Genomic DNA, 12920 nt, shown 5'->3' with positions numbered 1-12920 from the left:
ACAAGATTGAGTCATTTCCATACTACCACTGATCTTCATCTATGGAACAATAAGAATGTAATCTCTAGTTGTCTCTGTTATCACAGGAGGGTTTAATAAGTTTGGCTGTAGAGACAATGGTTTCTGCTTCTAAACTGCAACTGATTGCACATTTTTGCATTCGAGTAGGTACAGTTTGTTGAAGAGGAAGACAGGAAATAGAGGGAGTCTTAACAGATAATTTATTCTCTGTTTAACTATTAACTGTTGTCTTGTGGATTGTGAATACGTCTGTGCCAGTTTAGATAATTTGAGTATTTTTAAGTCACTACATTATAGAAAATATTTCTGTCAAACAAAAATATGGGAATTAAAAAAATTTGACTCCTTTTCTCACACAGAGTATAATTTTCAGTGCAAGGCACTATAACATATGCTATATTGTGAATAACAACTATAGAAATTTTACTGGCTACCATTTATTCAGTTTATATCATTGTAGAAAATCCTTTATGTTCACTTAATCCTTATAGCAACCTTACATATTTTATTAAATATGCTTATTAAAATACAGGTTTGATCACATTAGTTAAATGACTGGCACATAGTAAATATCCAATTAAAGGTGTTATTTTTAGTATAATTATTATTCTCATTTCATAAATGACATGGCATTATTGTTATTCTCATTTTATAGATGAGTACCATTCTTGAAAATGTCTTCATTTAATCTTCCTCCAAAAATGGTATACTGTATTAAAAACTTGTTTTTTAATATAAAATATTGAGAAGATAATCTTAACTCATAGGTAAAGAAATATAGCATTGCTCAAATGGTTTAGAATTAGTTTTTCTAATAACTAATGAATAGTGTCACGTAAGTGCAGTGTAACATTTGTGTTGACACGTAAAATAAATGTATTACTCGCTAGTGGATATGCCAAAAAGAAAATATTCACCCAAATACCACCCCCACAGAGCTAAAAATGATTATTTATTAATCAGTGATAGTGACTTGGAGTGCAAAACAGATGTCATCATGGTTATCTGTGTTCTGAAAGATTAACTATCATCATAGTGTTAGGATAAAAAAAATGGCACAAAACTTCCCGTAAAAAAAACTCAGTTTTGATTCTGATCCTTGAAATTGTGGCTGGATTCATTTTTTTTCTCATTCTGTTTCCTTAGTACTTTTTAATTTTTTTATTTCAATAGGTTTTTGGGGAACAGGTGGCATCTGGTTACATGGATAAGTTCTTTAGTGATGGTTTCTGAGATTTTGGTGCACCCACAACTCAAGCAGTGTACACCATACCCAATGTACAGTCTTAGTCTTCATCCCCCTCCCACCCTTTTCCCTGAGTCCCCAAAGTCTGCCTTTGTGTCCTCATAGCTTAGCTACCACTTATGAGTGAGAACATATGATGTTTGGTTTTCCATTCCTGAGTTTCTTCACTTACAGTAATGGTCTCCAGTTCCATTCAGGTTGCTGCAAATGCCATTATTTCATTCCTTTTCATGGCTAAGTAGTATTCCATGGCATATCTATACCACATTTCCTTTATCCACTTGTTGATTGATAGGAATTTGGCCTGACTCCATGATTTCGAAATTCAAATTGTATTGCTACAAACATGCATGTGCAAGTATCTTTTTCATATAACTTCTTTTCCTCTGGGTAAGCATACTCAGTAGTGAGATTGCTAGATCACATGGTAGATCTACTTTTAGTTTTTAAAGAATCTCCACACTGTTTTTCACAGTGGTTGTACTAGTTTACATTTGCACCAGCAGTGTAAAAATGTTTGCTTTTCACCACATCCACGTCAGCATCTACACTTTTTTTAATATGGCCATTCTTGCAGGAGTAAGATGGTATTGCATGTGGTTTCAATTTGCATTTTCCTAATCATTAGTGATGTTGAGCATTTTTTCATGTTTGTTGGCCATTTGCTTATCTTCTTTTAAGAACTGTCTATTCATATTCTTAGCCCACTTTATAATGGGATTGTTTTTCTCTTGCTAATTTGTGAGTTCCTTGTAGATTCTGGATATTAGTCCTTTGTCAGATGCCTAGTTTGCGAAGATTTTCTTCCACTCTATGGGTTGTTTGTTTACTCTGCTGATTACTTATTCTGCTGTGCAGAAAATTTTGAGTTTAATTAAGTCCCATGTATTTATCTTTGTTTTTGTTGCATTTGCCTTTGGGTTCTTTGTCAGGAAGTCTTTGCCTATGTGAATGTCTAGAAGGGTTTTTCTGATGTTATCTTCCAGAATTTTTGGGGTTTCAGGTATTTAAGTCTTTCATCCATTTTGACTTGATTTTTGTATAAGATGAGAGATAAAGATACAGTTTTATTCTTTTACATGTGGCTTGCCAATTATCCCAGCACCATTTGTTGAATAGGGTGTTCTTTCCACACTTTATGTTTTTGTTTGCTTTGTTGAAGATCAGTTGGCTGTAAGTATTTGGCTTTATTTCTGGATTCTTTATTCTGTTCCACTGGTCTATGTGCCTATTTTTTATACCACTACCATGCTGTTTTGGTAACTATAGCCTTATTAGTAAAGTTTAAAGTTAAAGGTTGCCTCCAGATTTGTTCTTTTTGCTTAGTCTTGCTTTGGCTATGTGGGCTCTTTTTTGGTTCCATATGAATGTTTGGATTTTTTTTTCTAGTTCTGTGAAGAATGATGGTGATACTTTGTTGGGAATTGCATTGAATTTTTGGTTGCTTTGGCAGTATGCTCATTTTCATGTGAGCATGGAATATGTTTCCATTTGTTCGTGTCATCTGTGATTTCTTTCAGCAGAATTTTATAGTTTTCCTTGAAGAGGTCTTTTTACCTCCTTGGTTAGGTATATTCATAAATATTTTATTTTATTTTTCCCAGATATTATAAAAGGGTTTGAGTTCTTTATTTGATTCTTAGCTTGGTCACTATTGGTGTATAGCAGTGCTACTGATTTCTGTAAAATAATTTTGTATCCTGAAACTTTACTGAACTCATTTGTCAGTTCTAGGAGCTTTTTTGACGCACCTTTAGGATTCTCTAGATATACAGTCATATCATTGGCAAACAGTAACAGTCCGACTTCCTCTTTACCAATTTGGATGCCCTTTCTTTCTCTTGTCGGATTGCTCTGGCTAGGACTTTTGGTACTATGTTGAATAGAAGTGGTAAAAGTGAGTATCCTTGTTTTGTTCCAATTCTTAGGGAGAATGCTTTAACTTTTCCCTATTCAGGATAATGTTGGCTGCGGTTTTGTCATAGATGGCTTTTATTACCTTAAGGCACGTCCCATCTATGCCGATTTTGCTGAAGGTTTTAATCATAAAAAGATGCTGGATCTTGTCAAATGCTTTTTCTGTATCCATTGAGGTATTGTTTTTAATTGTTTATGTGGTATATCACATTTATTAACTGTGTATGTTAAAACATCCCTGCATTCCTGGTATGAAAACCACTTGATCATGGTGGATTATCTTTTGGATATGCTGCTTGGATTTGGTTAGTTAGTATTTTGTTAAGGATTTTTTACCTTTATGTTCATCAGAGACATTGGTCTGTAGTTTTCTTTTTTTGTTATGTCCTTTCCTGGTTTTAGTATTAGCCTTCATAGAATGATTTAGGGAGGATTCCCTCTTTATTTTTTCAAATAGTGTCAATAGAATCGGTACCTCATTGGATGAGAAGTGTCTTTGAATGCCTAATAGAATTCAGTTGTGAATCCATCTGGTCCTGGACTCTTTTTGTTGGCAATTTTGTAATTACCATTTCAATCTTTCTGCTTGTTATTGGTCTGTTATGGTTTCTTTTTCTTCCTGGTTTAATCTGGGAGGGTTGTGTATTTCCAGGAACTTATCCTGAAAGGTGTTGACAGTAGCCTTGAATGATCTTTTGTATTTCTGTGATATAAGTTGTAATGTCTCCTGTTTCATTTCTAATTGAGCATATCTAAAGAATCAGCTTTTTGTTTCATTTATCTTTTACATCTTTTTTTATTTCAATTTCCTTTAGTTCTTCACTGATCTTGGTTATTTCTTTTCTTTTGCTGTGTTTGGGTTTGTTCTTGTTTCTCTAGTTCCTTGAGGTGTGACCTTAGATTGTCTATTTGTGCTTTTTTCAGACTTTTTGTAGTAGGTATTTAATGTGTGACCTTTCCTCTTAGCACCAACTTTGCTGTATTACTGAGTTTTGATAGGTTGTGTCATTATTATCATTCAGTTAAAAAAACTACATTTCTATCTTGATTTAATTGTTGACCCAATGATCATTCTGAAACAGGTTATTTAATTTCCATGTGTTTGCATGGTTTTGAGGGTTCCTTTTGGAGTTGATTTCTAATTTTATTCCACTGTGGTCTGAGAGAGTGCTTGGTATAATTTCAGTTTTCTTAAATGTGTTGAAACTTGTTTTGTGGCCTATCATATTGTCTGTCTTGGAGAATGTTCCATGTGCTGATGAACAGAATGTATATTTTGCAGTTGTTGGGTAGAATGTTCTGCAAATAATCTGTTAAATTCATTTATTTTAGGGTATAATTTAAGTCCATTGTTGACTTTCTCTCTTGATGACCTGTCTAGTATTGTCAGTGGAATACTGAAGTCTCCCATTATTATTGTGTTGCTATCTCATTTCTTAGATCTGGCAGTAATAGTTTTATAAATTGGGGAGCTCCAGTGTTAGGTGCATATATATTTAGGATTGTGATATTTTCCTGTTAGACTAGTCCATTTATCATTATATAATGTCCCTCTTTGTCTTTATAAACGATTGTTGCTTTAATGTCTTTGTCTAGGAATAGCCACTCCTGCTTGCTTTTGGTGTCCATTGCATGGAATGTCTTTTTTCACCCCTTTACCTTAAGTTTATGTGAGTCCTTGTGTGTTAGGTGAGTCTCTTGAAGACAGCAGACACTTAGTTAGTAATTCCTATGCATTCTACCATTCTGTATGTTTTTAAGTGGAGCACTTAGGGCATTTACATTCAATGTTAGTATTGAGAAGTGAAGTGCTATTCTATTCGTCATACTAGTTGTGGCACCATTACCTTTTGTTTTCATTGTGTTATTGTTTTATAGGTCCTTTGAGATGTATGCTTTAAGGAGGTTCTATTTTGCTGCATTATGAGGATTTGTTTCATGATTTAGAGCTCCTTTTAGCAGTTCTTGTAGTGATAGCTTGGTAGTGGTGAATTCTCTCAGCATTTGTGTCTGAAAAAAACAGTATATTCATTTATGAAGCATAATTCCACTGTATACAAAATTCTTGGCTGACAATTTTTTTTAAGGAGGCTAAAGATAGGACCCCCAATTCCTTTAGCTTGTAGAGTTTCTGCTGAGAAATCTACTGTTAATCTGACAGGTTTTCCTTTCTAGGTTACTGGATGCTTTTGCCTCACAGCTCTTAAGATTATTTCCTTCATTTGACTTTAGATAATCTGATGAGTATGTGCCTAGGTGATGATCTTTTTGTGATGAATTTCCTAGGTGTTTTTGAACTTCTTGTAATTGGATGTCTAGGTCTCTAGCAAGGCCAGGGAAATTTTCCTCAATTATTCCTTTAAATACGTTTTCCAAACTATTGGATTTCTCTTCTTCCTCGGGAATACCAGTTATTCTTAGGTTTGGTTGTTTAACATAGTCCCAATTTCTTGAAGGCTTGGTTCATTTTTTCTTTCTTTTTTGTCTTTGTCAGATTGGGTTAATTCAAAATTCTTTTCTTTGAGCTCTGAGGTTTTTTTTACTTGTTTGCTGAGATTTTCCAGTGTATTTTGCATTTCTCTGAGTGTGTCCTTCATTTCCAGAAGTTGTGATTGTTTTTATTTATGCTATGTGTTTCTCTGGAGATTTTTCTGTCCAAATCCTGTATTACTTTTTGATTTAAGTTAGTATTTACCTTTCTCTAGTGTCTCCTTGAGTATGTCAATAATCGACCTTCTGAATTGTTTTTCTGACAATTCAGAGATTTTTTTCTTGGTTTGGATCCATTGCTGTTGAGCTAGTGTGATCTTTCGGGGGTGTTAAAAATTGTTTTTCTGGTTCCTTCTCATTTGGGTAGACAATGTCAGTGGGAAGATCTGGGGTTCAGGGGCTATTGTTCAGATTCTTTTGTCCTACAGGGTGCTCCCCTGATGTAGCACTCTCCCTGCTCCCCTGAATATGGGGCTCCTGAGAGCTGAACTTCAGTGATTGTTATTTCTCTTCTGAATCTAGCCACCCAGTGGAGCTACCAGGCTTCAGGTTTATACCAAGAAGTGTCTGTGAAGAGTCCTGTGATGTGATCTGTCTTCAGGTCTCTCAGCTGTGAATACCAGCACCTGCTCCTGTGGATGTAGCAGGTGAGTGAAATGGACTCTATGAGGATCCTTGGTTGTAGTTTCGTTCAGTGTACTGGTTTTGTGTTGGTCTCCAGCCAGGAGGTGATTCTTTCAAGACAGCAACAGCTGTGGTAGTATAGGGAGGAAATAAGCTTGCCCTAGGGTGACCTGAAAAAGTATTTGGGTTTCTTAGATGGTGGGCAGGGACATAGAGCTCTCAAGAGATTATGCCCTTTGTCTTCGGCTACCAGGACAGGTAGAGAAAGACCATCAGGGTTAGGTGTGTCTGATCTCAGACTACTTGGGTGGGGCTTGCCGTGGCTGCTTTCCGGGCTCAGGTGTGTTTCTCAGGCCAATGGAGTTACATTCCCAGGGAGATTATGGCTGCCTCTGCTGCATCATATAAATTGCCAGGGTAGTGGGGGAAACCCAGCAGTGACAGGCCTTACCCAGCTCCCACACAGCCTGAAGGGTTAGTCTCACTCCCACTGTGCCCCTCCAAGTTTATTTCCAGGCAGCCAGTGAGCAGGGCTGAGAACTTGCCCCAAACTACACGCCTTTTCCTGCTTAAAAAGCAAGCAGGGCTTTCACATTTCACACTTCTCCACCTGCCCTGGTTTCTGTGCTCGTATCTGCACTCCCCATGCACCCCCTCCCCTAGATTCTGTCCAGGAAACTTCCTGTTTCGTCAAAATTGTTACAAAGTTCAGCTGGAAGATTCCTTCTCCCTGTGGTCTTTCCCCTGGCCATCCTTCCTAAGACCTCTTGTGAGACCAAGTCAGGAATGGCTTCCCTGGGGACTGAGAGTGCCCACAGGTTCCTTCCTGCTGCTTCTTCTACCCCTGTATTTTGCTCGGTTCCCTAAAATTAGTCTCAGCTCCAGGAAAGGTCAAATCCTTCTCCCGTGATCTGGACCTTCAAGCTCCCCAGTAAGGGTGTTCAGGGGCAGACATTCCCCTTCTCACACTTTGGGCAGTCACAGTGTTTTTGGATGTCTCATGGAGCCTGCAGCAGCAAGCTGCTTCCTTAAGAGGGTCTGTGGATTCTCTTGGCTTTCTTGGTATGTTCCTGCGGCAGTTCTTGGAGCAAAAGTTCATGTGTGTCCCACGTGCTGCAATGTCCATACGAGTGGAAGCTGCAATTTAGCCCTGCCTCCTAGCTGCCATTTTCCCCTGCTATCCCTGCATTCATTTTGGATTGATACCCTTTTAGACATTTAAATCTTCTTTCCCATATTTAATAAATATAATTCATTTAAATTAGGTATTACCTGAAATACCTTCCAGGAAAGCTGTTAAAATTAACAGTGTAAACTTGCTTTAGGTATCATTTATCTAGCCCTAATGTATTCTTGTCAAACCTAGGTGGTCTTTTCCTTTTGCTTCAAATAGACTTTAGGTGCTCTTAAAATTTTCAGCATCCTATAGTGTTACTTTAAACCTTATACAAAAGATAAGGTTATACAAAAGCTACTGTTTCTGGCCTTTAAGAAAGAATCCTACACAGTATTCTGGGCTAAGCTCTGTACTAGGCACAAAGCAGATACCCCAGAAATACTGATTAAAGAGTTTTACTGCCAGGATGGTAGTATGAGAAATGTCATAAATGTACTTCCCAGAGAAACAAGCAAAGCTGGGGAAAACTATAAATATGCAACGATTTAGTCTTTAGAAAATATATTAAGGTCAAAGAACAAATGCAGAAACATTTATTCAAGAAAATCTACTAAAACCCAGCATGAACAGTGAGACCGCATCACTTGAACCCATGATTCACTGTCACCATATCCCCAGCCCCATGCCAAAACAGCTTAGCAGTTAGGTGTGTCTGAGCTCAGACTCCTTGGTGGTATTTACTAAACTTTTAAATCATTGTTTAAGAGTGTACTCCTTTTACTTATTTTTTTTTAAACCTCTAAAATAGCTCAGACAGATCCTTCAGGAATTATTTCAGTAGGCATTGTTATCACAGATGACAGCTGCATGCATGTAATTGCCTTGAAGACCTTTCAGCAGGACAAAATGTGGAGGTAGAAGACAGTGATACTTACAGGCCTAGGCTAATGTGTGTATGTTTGTGTCTTAGATTTTAACAAAGAAGTTTAAAAATTTTAAAAAAGGATACTTTAAAAAATAAAGAGCTTATAGAATAAGGATTTAAAGAAAATATTTTTGTACAAGTGTGCAATATGTTTTGTGTTTTAAGTTAAATGTTATTACAAGAGAATCTGTTTTTAAAAATTAAGAAGTTTCTAAAGTAAAAATGTTATCATACGCTTAGGTTAATTTATTATTGAATAAAAGTATTTAAAAATATATTTAGTGTAGCTGTTAATTGCACAGTGTTTATAATGTCCACAGTACTATACAGCAATGTCTTAGGCTTTCATATTTACTAACCACTTACTCACTGACTCACCCAGAACAACCCTCAGTCCTGCAAACTTCATTCATGGTAAATGCCCTATACAGGTGTACCATTTTTATCTTTTATATTGTATTTTTACTCTATCTTTTATATGTTTAGATATGTTTTGATATAAATATTTACCACTGTCTTACTTGTCCCAAATATTCAGTACAGTAACATGCTGTACAGGGTAGCCTAGGAGTATTGTATAGCCTAGATGTGTAGTAGGCTCTGCCTCTAGGTTTGTTTAAGTACACTCTATGATATCTGCACAGCGACAGAATTGCCTAACAATGTATTCTCAGAATGCATCCTTGTTTTTAAGTGATACATGACTGCATTTACTAATTTTAAATATTTTAATTTGCAAATCTTTATGAGGTATCCCTTATTCTTATACTTTATAACCTTGTGTTTGCTCTTTACCAAAAATGTGACAAAGTTGCTCATATTAATGCTCTTCTAATTCCAAATTTACTATCTTAAGTAAAATATCTAGGAAAACTATCCTAATACCAGATTTCAAAACTCTCTTAATTTCTCTTTAAATTTCGCAGTTTTAAAAAATAATATCTACATTTAAACTTGTTTTCAAGCTTAGGTTGTAGAGTAGGTATTTTACAGTTCTATTTTTCATAATCTGCTTTTGTCAATATGCCAATTTTTTTTTTAATCTCTTGAAGTCTTGGGATTTTGGGCTTGAAATTATACATAGCATTGAATTTTATGTATATATCTAAGCAACTTCTGGTCAGATCAAGATAAAATATTTCCAGTATCCTTGCTTCTTTTCCCAGTCAATACCTACTTCTCAGATGTAGCCACTACGATCACTTCTTTAAGTGTTGCCATAAATAAGTTTTCCCTATTTTGAACTTATGTATAAACTCATAATATGATATGTACAAAATCTTGTGTTTGGCTTCTTTTGCTCAATATTATGTCTGTCTGATTTGCCCATTTTTTATGTGTAGTCATATTCTTTTTTATTTCTATGCAGTATTCCATTGTCCAACTATTTTTTTATTGGCTGCAGTTTTGGGCTATTAATAAACCTACTGTGAACATTCCTGTATACATCTTTCTGGGGAAGCATGAACTCATTTCTCTAGGGCATATATTCAGAACTGCTGGGTCATCAGGAAAACGTGTTTAGTTTTAGTAGATACTGCCAAACGATTTTTCCAAAATGGTTTTTCCACTCTGTGGTTTAAAGCAGTGATGTATGAGTTTCAAGTACTTTATCCCTACTATACTTGGTGTCCTTCTTTTTAAATTTGTCTTTTTGATGAGTGTGTAATGGTATTGAATTTCATGGTGGTTTTAATTTACATTTCCGTACTGACTATGCTGTTGACCATCCTCTGGGCCAAAGTTGGCCCATGGGTTGAAGGATGCTGATCCGTGCTCTTGCCTGGCCTTATTGGCCACTCTTTTAATCTCCTTTCCTGATTCTTCCTGTCTCCCTTCCTTTGAATGTTGGTACCCTAGGACTTAGTTGCCTTATTTGTCTACATTATTCCCTTAGAGGTCCAGTGGAGTCTTCTTATCTCTAAAGTGACAACATCCAAATTTTTATCTTCTGCCTCTGTCTCTCCCCTCTGAATTTCTGACTCAAATATTGTTTATTAAAAATTGCTCCCTTTTCATCTCTCCTGTTTTTGTCTTCTCAGAGACTTCCTTATTTCAGTAAATGGCAACTCCGTTCTTCTGCTTGCTCAAGCCGAAAAGCTTGAAGTTATCTTTGACTATTGCTTTTCACTTAAAACTCACATTCAATCTGTAAGTAAATCCTACTGGTTATATCTTAAAAAATGTGTCTTGAGCTCAACTACTTTCACTGTTTCCAATGTTAACTCAAGCTACCATAACCTTGCATCTGGAATATTGCAGCAGCCTCCCAAGTAGTCTCATAGTATCCACAGTGGTGCCTTTAGTCCATTTAAAAATCATAGTACAGTCTCTTGGTGCAGTGATATTTTTGCTTCATAGTTTTTGTTCTGGAATAGTTTCCCCCTAGATATCTGTATGGCTTACTCTCTAATCCTTTATGTTCTCAAAAAAGATCTGAAGTTTGAGAGGTCTTCCCTGACCACTCAATGTCCTGCGTCTACCCTGCACCTCCTATTTCCCTGTTTTTTCTTCATAGCATTTATCACATCTATTATCTTATGCTTTATCTGTTGGTTTATTTCCATTAGAATGTAAGTTCCATGAGGGCAGGGATAATTTATTTCTCAACATCTAGAAAAATGCCTGGTACATGATAAGTGCTCAGTAAATATTTGAATGAATGAATGAATGCATGGATGAGTGCTGGAAAGAACACGGGACTTGAAGTTAAACTGATTAGATTAAAATCCCAGATTTCTTATTAGCAGTGTGAATTTCAACAATTTACTTCAACAGTCTCTGAAACTCATTTTCTGTAAAATAGGAATATACACTTCATGGCCCTGGCCTATGAATTAAATGTAACATTTATGAAATGCTTGCTATATATTAGGCATTCAAGTGGTAATCTGTCCATCACTGTCCTGACCCTAAGAAACCATAATAGTTATTTATAGTATAATCAGTTTATTTTTGAGCAATATTCCTTTTTTCAAAAGAGAAAGTTGCAGACATGTAAGTTTGAAGTCGCAATGTGTTTTTTTTTTTTTTCAAAAGCAATTTGGAAAAAATAATTTATGAAATAAATGTCAATATATAGATACTGTAATAACACAATAGGGAAATGTCAATACATAGATACTGTAATAACACAATAGGGAAAAATAAGTATTTTAAAATGAATTATAAAATTACAGTATGTAGAATATATGACTTTTAATTCTGTTCTCAGAAAGCAAAAAATATTTCAAGTGTGTTTAACGTAACTGACCTAAAAAACAAAAAACCCAAACAATTAAGATAGGAAATAATAAAAGTGAAAATTAATGAAATAAAAATTTCAAAATGTTGACTGAAAAACTCAAAAGCTGATTCTTTGAAAAATATTAAGAAAATGGATAAATCTATCTAGAATATAACGATTAAAAGAGAATATATAAAAATAAAAAATAACTCACATTTGTAACCCTGTGCCATTAGACATAGGTCTGTAAACTATAGCTTGGTGGGCCAAATCCAGGTAACACCTGCTTTTATAAATCAAGTTCTGCTGTACCTGGCTACATTCATTCACTTATGTACTGTCTAGAACTGCTTTTGTGCTACAACAGCAGAGTTAAGAAACTGTGACACAGACCACATGTCCTGCAAAGTCTAAAATATTTATTATCTGGACCTTTACAAAAAAAAAAAAGTTTGCTGACCTCTTAACTAGAGAAAACCCAGTATGCAAGTTCTTTTTTAAAACTGATTCTATTTCCCAGGGAAATAAGAAGCATGGCCACTATTTTAAGAGTGAGATGGGGAGGTCTCAGAAGTTTGAGGAAAGAGGAGTACAAAACAGTTACCTGATAAAAAGATATTCTCTGAGTATATCAGAGAAATGTAATAAATGTATCAGAGAAATGTAACGAGATTGCCAAAGAGCACTAAACATACCACTTAAAGATAGTGGCAAGATGGGACAAGTAAGCATGTTTCTCTTTGAAAGATACTTACACCCCCAAAATAGTTTATTTTTGTTCATAAGTTGGTTCTAAAGATATAGGAACATTTTCTAATTCAGGTTAATTAAAAATTATATATCAACTAATTTTAAAAAAGATTTACTACTTTCAAGTGCATAGAATTAAAACTTGGTGGAAAACATTCATATCTGTGGTTCAGGGAAGTCTCTAAGGCAGACTTACTTTAAGTCCTCTTTTCTTCTTGTTTGGAGAAGAGAAGAAAAATGATTTATACTGAATTACATGTTATAAAAGAATGGATATTCCAGAAGCAATAAATGCCTCCCTTTCTGCAATAAAGCACTGTAATCAGGTGAAATAATCAGAGTAGGAAGAGACTTATGCTCTAGATAAAATAACCAATTTTAAGTTACAAAGAAAATAATATTCATTCTATTGATACTTTGTCCATAGAACTAACTTCACTAATCACAACAATGGCTGCTGCAGTTATTCTCAGTCTGTAATCTAAAAATCACACTCTATTTGTCAAGGAAAGAAAAAAGTCACCATTTATGGAATTCTGTGACAGATTCTTTTGAAAAGTAAGTATTTTATAAATTCATATCTTCACAGTTTGTCCTAATATTT

Source organism: Saimiri boliviensis, chromosome 10, assembly GCF_048565385.1.
Source record: "Saimiri boliviensis isolate mSaiBol1 chromosome 10, mSaiBol1.pri, whole genome shotgun sequence".
Lineage (NCBI taxonomy): Eukaryota > Metazoa > Chordata > Mammalia > Primates > Cebidae > Saimiri > Saimiri boliviensis.
Note: the sequence above shows the minus strand (reverse complement) of the source record.